General features: G+C 35.9%; 1 protein-coding gene across 3 annotated transcripts in view; it reads right to left on the reverse strand.

Moving 5' to 3' along the window:
- The window catches only part of LOC135214743 (small conductance calcium-activated potassium channel protein-like), a 541,318-nt gene that overhangs the window by 475,570 nt on the left and 58,178 nt on the right, over positions 1–7,570 (reverse strand). Inside the window, exon 1 of one of the 3 annotated variants that reach the window (XM_064249083.1) lies at positions 1,775–1,793. The exons of the other annotated variants lie outside the window; for them this stretch is intronic. The gene's annotated coding sequence lies outside the window, so the exon portion shown is untranslated. Of the gene's footprint in view, positions 1–1,774; positions 1,794–7,570 lie in introns of those variants that run through there. 3 annotated transcript variants of the gene reach the window in all.

Here is a 7,570-nt window from a genome sequence, read left to right on the forward strand (position 1 = left end):
TAACGATATTTCATTTATAAGAATTACATGCATTCTTTTAAAATGTAGACCTATTTCCCAGAAAAATGATCAGAACTTGAAAATGAACAACTTTTTGTTACAGGTAAGCCATTACCATTATCGTTGTTCTAGAGGGCAGTTGGTAAGCGATGTTTTTTTTTTTTTTTTCTTTCTTTTTTTAAATATTAAAGCGTGTTTAGGAAGTAGTTGCTGAATGGTTCCCATACAATTGTTACGCCGGAATTAAGAAAAAGAAGTTTCTGTATTCTTGCCAACCCCTACAGAGAGCGCAAAGGAATACGTACTACACACCTAAAAAAAAAAAAAAAAAAAAAAAAAAAAGACAGACTAAAATTCAGTGATAAGCAAGATAAAAAAATTAAATGGGTAGACTGATAATTAAGATGCAATTAAAAATGAATCCTACGCATAATATGCAACACTAACCTTTTTTTACACCTTTACACACACACACACACACATACACACACATATATATATATATGTATATGTATCTTTCAGAAAAATTTCTGATATTTGTGTTATGTAAAACCATTTATACAAGTCTTTATTAGGTGACCAGAGGGCCACAACAGACCTCTGACTTATTCTGCACCAACCAAGCAACCACCATTTTGCAGACGGTATCAGAGCAAACTAAAATACATACATTTTCTATATCGCAGTCTACTTTTTGGATTGTTTCCTCATTCTATAGAGATTTTACCCATTGTACTTAACAGTACTAAATATCACTATATATGGATTTTTATATATATATATATATAGTATATATATATATATATACATATATATATAAATATAGTATATGTATATATATATAAAATATATATTAACATGATATATACATATATATATATATATATATAATATATATATATATATATATATATATATATATATGAATAACTTGATCACGAAGTATATAAAACATGATGCTATGTATAAATAAAGGTTTTTTTTGCCACGAAGGAAAAAATGAAAAAGCGAGATAGCCAAGTACTTTCGGTCCTGTTCGGACCCTTTACTGAGGCCTCAGTAAAGGGTCCGAACAGGACTGAAAGTACTTGGCTATCTCCCTTTTTCATTTTTTCCCTCGTGGCAAAAACTTTATATATATATATATATATATGATATATATATATAATATATATATATATATATATATATAACAGGTAAGTACCGTTCAAAGCAAAATTTGATCTCTATATCAGTCTATATTTTCTGTTTGTTAACACATTAAATCATATATATATATATATATATATATATATATATATATATATATATATAATGTATAGTACAAATTCCTTATCTAATTCGAAATTAACTATTCTGAACAGTCTGTAAAATAATGTACAGTAAAGCTTTCCAGGAATCAGTAACGAAACAATTGAATGACCTTGATTCATTTTTAGATATTATCCTTAACAGTTGAATTCTATCGAACACTCCTTGAATTGAGTTAGTTCAAGCGTCTGACGACTAAAACGGATGATAATAGAAAGAGTTTTCTAAAACAATCACTGCAATAAGGGTAGAGAAGGGTCGATTTTTCTTCCATAAGCGTTTCTTGCTTGCACTGCTTGGAATAACACAATTGCCAATATGGTTTCATGTTAACTGTGACGACTATATTTTTCAGTCTTTCCCTCAATACTAAAAGTACGTTTTTCCAGTCACATGCGCTCTGAATGATCCAGAAAATATCGGTTTTTCTATGCTGAAGGCAACAACACTAAAGAGAACCAACCGCTCATTGCCACCGGCCTAGTTAGAACTGCTGTCGTCCTTAGGCATTCACTATGGCATTCCTCCCCCTCCCCGCCCGCCCCGGTCCCCACCTGAGAATCCCTTCACAACATCCGTCCACTAAGCATACTCAACAGGCACCCCCAATCGCCCCAACCTAATACCACCAAGAGTCATGCTTTTGCACTGAGCTTTTTTGTCCAGCTTACGTACTTATTGCTAAGGAAGAAAGTGAAATAAGATTGCTTCCAAGCACCAGGAGTCACGAAACTACGAATGCTGGGTCATGCCCACTTCGATGCCTTCCTGTTTACACTTCAAAAGTGACACGCATGAAAAAAGCGAGCATTGGGGGCGGGGGTGGGGGGGGTGGGGGGGGGAAGACTTTTAATCATGAAAAAAGACAACAGGAATAAACCACTGAACTCTGAACAATTCTGAGAGTACACAGAGGCAACAGGACATGAAGACAGAGAACGTATTGCCTAGATTTGGTGGATGAAGTGCTCGACTAACAGAAAGGTTGTATACAAGATAGAGGCGGGTACATAGGGACCGAAAAGTTGCTGACAGGCCCACTGTTTTAGAGTCTGAATCTGTTGTGTCCTGGTAAGCTCTTTGCATTATGAGTAATCACTGATTCAGTCATTCTAAGAACCTTGCAGTGATTTGGTTTGTTTGTTTGTATGGTGTTTTTACGTTGCACGGAACCAGTGGTTATTCAGCAATGGGACCAACGGCTTTACGTGACTTCCGAACCACGTCGGGAGTGAGCTTCCATAACCAGAAATAGACATCTCTAACTCCTCAATGGAATGCCCGAGAATCCAACTCGGGGCCACCGAGGTGGCACGCCAACACCATACCGACCACGCCACTGAGGCGCTTATTGCAGTGATTTGGAAATGATGAGTTTTCTTTGGATCCCAAAACTGGCTTATTGGGAACGAACACGCGCGCATACGCACGCAAATGTATGTGTGTGTTTGTTTGTGTGTGTATATATATATATATATATATATATATATCTATTCTTTTTTTAACCTTATATAAAAGAATTTTATATTCGGCGGGTGTCGATGCAAACTGATTAAGTCATCTCAACTGATGGTGCAATTTTAACAGGAGATGGTAATTTTTCTTACCACATTTGAATAATTGCGCTTTTTTTTTTTCTTACATAAGTTATAATTATTATCGCATGGGAATGATGGGAATGAGTAACTACTGATAATCCGCATAATTCCATCCGCGCTGTAACTACTCTCCCCACCCCTCACCAAATGTATAATGTTCCTGGGCATGTGAAACTATGTACGGAAGGATGTACGTACATGGACTATACGTGGAGAGAGAGAGAGAGAGAGAGAGAGAGAGAGAGAGAGAGAGAGAGTTATTCTCTATGAACACAGTCTGGAGGTATTGATTTATTGGTATTTATTGGTAAGATGCAGAAAACATCTTAATTTTTATATTACAATTATAATTCCTTATATTCACATTATGGGCTTTATAAAATACATTATTTCTACAACAATGTCATTGTAATTTTGTGGTTTTAGTCGTTCATGGTCTTTTATATAAATTCATAAACATATACTTATTGGTCTCGGTAACCATGGTAAGATTTTATATATATATATATATATATATATATATATATATATATATATATGTGTGTGTGTGTGTGTGTGTGTGTGTGTGTGTGTATGTGTATGTGTGTGTGTGTGTGTGTATTTGTGTATGTGTGTGTGCGTGCGAGTGCGTATGTGACACGACAATATGTAAGTATCTATTTACAATATGATCTGTCACTGAGAAACCGTCAGAAATTTGCAAGGAGCAGATGTTTCGAACCGAAGCTGGAAATCGATAATTCAACGTTGTCCTATGGCTTCCTGGTGAACAAATGAACGTAGCAACAAGCTAGATCATTTAGAGTCACTCCTAAGTAGAAACAAAGAAAACCTAAATGAACGTCTCCATTGTTGTGTTCGAGTTGAGTTTCCAATAAACCGATTCCCTGACCCCCAAACCGAAAGGGAAAAGTTGGAATTTATGGAACAAGTACATGATTAATTTTACAAAACCATTATAAGAACATGGCCTTATATAAAAACCGTTGATTATTAATGAAAACGGATGTTACATTGCAAAATGCAATTCAGTGTCACTACAAACATGCTGTAAGATTATAAGGGCTATAGTCGCATATAGGTACATTAGCCATTTATTACCTGTGAAATTCAAAATGCACCCAAGTTTAGTTTAAGTACAGAAGTTTGACCTCTTCCTTTAGTCACAGAGCATCCAGAAGGCCTTATCCCAAAAAATTCCAGAAACTGATATTCAGGACGGTGTTGCAGCATCTTTGCTATTGATCCTATAAACATTCACACAGACAAATACACACAACGCGCACACACATACAAATATATTAGAAGTATAGAAGTGATTATTTAGCGTGTATTATCATGCAGTATAATTTATACACTTCCACACGCTGAAAGGTTTTTTTTAAGCTAATTTTTTTTTTTAATTTTTTTTTTTTTTTTTACAGAGGTTTTTAAGCTTATATTAGTTACATACACAGCAACAGGCAACGTAAACACTTAAAAAACACACACACAACATCCACACACAACGCACACACACATGCAGATATATTAGAAGTATATGAGTGATTATTTAACGTGTATTAACATGCAGTATAATTATACACTTCACACGTCTGAAGGTTTTAAGCATATAATTACACATACACAGCACGTGCACGTAACACTAAACAACACACACACAACACACACAACACACTCACACACACACATATATATATATATATATATATATATATATATATATATTATATGAACTTTCATCACATCACCTGATTCATATGCATGCATTAAGCTACTAACGTCTTTTAATATCCAATTCGCTCTACCTTGGAGTTAAAATATTTTCATATATGTCAACCGAAGGGGAATTTTTTAGTTGACAACAATTTCATCCTCTCGTGAGATCGAATATGATATATACATATATATATATATATATATATATATATATATATATATATTATATATATATGTGTGTGTGTGTGTGTGTGTGTGTGTGTGTATGCATGCGTACTTTAGTGTTTGCATGCCCGTGCTGTGTATGTAATTATAAACATAACACCTTGAGATGAGTAAAGCCTACAAATATACTGCATGTTAATACACGCTAAATAATCAACCATTACAGTCGGTCTGTCCCTAATGTCCGCGTGAGGAAAGGCTTAAGTGAAATGCAAAACAACAAAAACCTCTAATGAAACTTCCTTCGAGCCGCAAAATTTTTCGCCAGTGAAATGAGAGTCCTATTCCGTTAGCTAATATCAAGCCTCCAGGAATGGAAGGAATTTCTTTTTTGCGGCTTTTTAAACCGAAATGTTTTACGTGCCCGGCAATAATTGATCAGTATGCTAATTACCATGAAGGAATCGTGTCGCCTTAAGCATTTAATTAAAATGCTTGGCGCTGCGTGTGCTTGATGTCATTTCGCTTTCCAGCAAGCATTTTATTTTTCATATCTGTGTTTTTTTTAGCCATCAGTCATCGTTCATTTCCTTCTTTCCGTTCAATTCCGACATGGATGATGTAGTTCTTAGCTGGTTGGACGCATCAAGTAGATACTTGTGATTTTAAGCAGTTAATATTGCCAAAACATCAATTATCTCATCCACACACAAACACACAAAATAGTACTCCCAGCAGATTCTATGTGTTCGTTTCTGATGAAGCACTTTAATTTGCACTCTGAACAACTTTTTCCCCATTGTTTAAAAACACGTATTTGCCGTCATTTGTTATTTACTGCTTTAGAATTGTGGAGTTGTATTAGTTGTGAAAATGTACTTCAGTGTAAAACGCGCTCTCTCTCTCCCTCTAACTCTCAGTTTATCTGGTTAATTACCCTCTAAAAGTAACTGGTAATGCTTTGCATAACTTTAAAGTAAGGACAAAAGTTTGGTATACTTGTGTTAAACTAGTTAGCACCACTCACTTTTTTTTTACGGAATTTAGAAGTCGAGGCATCATAGCTGTAGTTTAAGAATGAAAGTATAACCTGAACGAGAGATGCATCTGTATTTCAAGCAAAAAATCATTTTCACCCGATATGAAAATATTAAACATTAGCGTGCTGTCTACGGAAGGTCCAGCTATTTATAAAAGACCAGCTCCCCACACTCTTACACAAAATAAAAACGTCAACTCATTACCTAATCGACTTGTAACCAGGTCTACGTTCTAACTTGATCGACCTACAACCGTGTCGACTCATACCCACGCCAACTGGTAGTGTCGATTAGTAACAGATTCAAACGAGGTCGACTCGAACCCAATGGAACTACTCATTATTAGTATGTGGGTCAGTGGGTCAATACGTGGTAACTTGTGGATGATAAATGATACTGTGATGTGCGTGATGTTCCCTTGCTAATTCACTATAATAACAAGCAAAAAGTTTCTTCGGCGCAATGGAGTTTTCTGTAAAGCGCATAATGTTGTACAAAACTCTCAGCCACAGCCCATGAAACTCTCAGCTGTAGACCATGAAACCTTAACCTTAAATAAAATCAAAACTACTGATGCTAGAGGGCTGGAGTTTGATATGCTTGATGATTGGAGGGTGGATGATCAACATTCCAATTTGCAGCCCTCTAACCTCAGTAGTCTTTCAGATGAGAGGGCGGAGAGAAAAAGTGCGGACGGACTGACAAATAACCATCTCAATAGTTTTCTTTTACAGGAAACTTAAGAACCTATTGCCATACGGTAATTACTTTGGGATTATGTCTCGTCATTTTTCCACTTGTTCACAGATACAAATGAAAAATGAAGTGTTGGTCTCTGCTTGAGCATAAGGTTCAAGAAGGATGGAAAACAAAGAGTAACTGAAAGCTTCGGAGAGACAATATTCCAAATACCCTCAGGTCCCCGGTCACTTATGTTTAGGGGGAAGAGGAAATACCCCACCCAAAGATATTGGCGGAACATGAACACTAACTTACCTCAGGTCCTAAGTACTGAACTTCCAATACTTGGTTATTTAAAGGGATAACAAAAATACCGCCCATGAATTATATACATTCTTTCTGCTAGTCTATTGTTAAGTAGATTTGGATATTTTTGTGTATTCACTATACCCACACACACACACACACACACATACAAACAGCACGAGAGCTTCATTTTTAATAAACGAACACTGAAAGAATGAGGTCAAAGTCTGTTTGAATAAAAACATAGAAATAGCGCTGTAAAGTTCCGGATAGTGAGAGATCAGGCTATTATGGTACTATCTTTTCCGAGGTGAAAATGTAAAAACAAAACCTAAATAATGAAGCATGTTAAGAAGTGCAGAAAAAAAAAATGATTTCTAATAAAATATAGAGTATTTATTTACGTTGGTGAAAACAAGGCTTTATTTGACCGTTGATTTTAGCACGTTTTTAATTTCCGTCAATGTTCGGAATATAATGTTTACGACTTTTGCGTGAGGGGAAAATCTTGCACACATCCCGAGTAAGCTGGAGGTCGGGTAACGCCTTCTTTCTTTATACGTCTAAGCTAAGAATAAAATGTTTACAACTTTTGCGTGAGAGGAAAATCTTGCTCGCATCCCGAGTAAGCTGGAGGTCGGGTCACGCATCTTTCTTTAAACAAATCTGACCTCATTTTAGTCTCCTCCTCTCTAGAGAGAGAGAGAGAGAGAGAGAGAGAGAGAGAAGGGGGGGGGGGGGGGGGGGGGG

This window comes from Macrobrachium nipponense, chromosome 46 (assembly GCF_015104395.2).
Source record: "Macrobrachium nipponense isolate FS-2020 chromosome 46, ASM1510439v2, whole genome shotgun sequence".
In the NCBI taxonomy this organism is placed as follows: Eukaryota; Metazoa; Arthropoda; class Malacostraca; order Decapoda; family Palaemonidae; genus Macrobrachium; species Macrobrachium nipponense.